We start from the raw sequence: 1271 nt of genomic DNA on the forward strand, positions 1-1271 counted from the left end.
TAGCCTTTCATGGGTCTGCCTCTGAATGATAATTTTTATGGTCCTAAGCAGCTGGACTATGTCATCCTCCAAGTGTCTGTATCAGGGTACCAAGGGGGCAGGGAAAAAACACTAGGGACTGCCAGCAGGAGCACTGTCTGTTAACAGTTTGCAGAGACCCTAGGGACCTCCTAATCAAGCCCCTCTGCCCTTCACCCTTACTCCACCCTGTGTGCAGATTAGGTAGCCTAGTTCCAGATTACTTTACTCCACAGAAATGGCCAGTGAGTCATGGGGCATGGGCCTCCTGGCCCCCGTGGAATGTCTGCTGCACCATACTTTCAGGTTGTCTTTTAGGTGCTGGACACTGCCCCACAGAGTCCAACCAAATCATTAGAGAACATCTCCATGGACCACCTAGCACCTTTTCTTGAGTTTGTCCCATTACGAGAGTCGTCTTTGACCACAATCCCTCCAAAAGGGTCACAAGCGGGCACGAAGTTTCCAGGCAGCTTGAGTTGTTTTTATAATGCTCCCTCCACACCTTTTTTTCCCCCTAACACCAGAAGTCTCGGGTTATGTCCCTGCCTGCTGCCTAACATTTTTTGAAAGGGTATAGAGCAATATTTAATAGGATAATATTTCATTCAGAACTCACATTTCAAGACCTAGAGCCTTCAGCTCATCCCAGAGATGATTGTAGGTCACCTTTTGCTTATATCATTGTTTTCCAAACTTGCCTGTGCATAGAAGGGGGGGACACTCCTTCGAAGTCTTACCAGGCTCCTCCCTGGAGGTTCTGATTTGGTAGCTCTGGTCCAGGGTCTGCAGATCTCCATTTGTATTAGTGCCCAAGGCGGTTCTTAAGATCATTTAGAAAACAATGTTTTCTTGCTCCTTCAGCCAGTGTTCTCAAACATCTCCCATGGGCCTTGTTCTGTTGGAATACAAAAGAAAGGCAGGGGCTCAGCTTCCAGAACTTTACATTCCACTAGTTTCTCTCTTTCCCTCCACCCTGCTTGGCATACTTTGGTCACACACATGCATCTCCCTTATTCTATCTGCTCCTCTGAATCCTCTCTCACTGTGAATTTAATTGGCTAAACTGAGTGTGTTTTAAACACAAATGCACCTGCTAGTGTGTGGCCTTTCTTTGATGTTTATCCTTTTGTTGTGTATCCTCTGATCTTTATGTGTAAATATATATATTTTTATTGTGGAGTCCATCTCTCTACATTTTCTCTTTCCCAAATTTACTTTATGGGCATGTCTTTTGCGGGGGGGGGGGGGGG

The 1271-nt window shown here is 45.9% G+C and overlaps 1 protein-coding gene across 1 annotated transcript in view; it reads left to right on the forward strand.

Annotated features, from left to right (window-relative positions):
• Nucleotides 1–1271, forward strand: part of NR0B1 (nuclear receptor subfamily 0 group B member 1) — a 5948-nt gene that overhangs the window by 1671 nt on the left and 3006 nt on the right. The gene's annotated exons all lie outside the window — the stretch shown is intronic.

This window comes from Ursus maritimus (genome assembly GCF_017311325.1).
Source record: "Ursus maritimus isolate PB19 chromosome X unlocalized genomic scaffold, ASM1731132v1 scaffold_X1, whole genome shotgun sequence".
Lineage (NCBI taxonomy): Eukaryota > Metazoa > Chordata > Mammalia > Carnivora > Ursidae > Ursus > Ursus maritimus.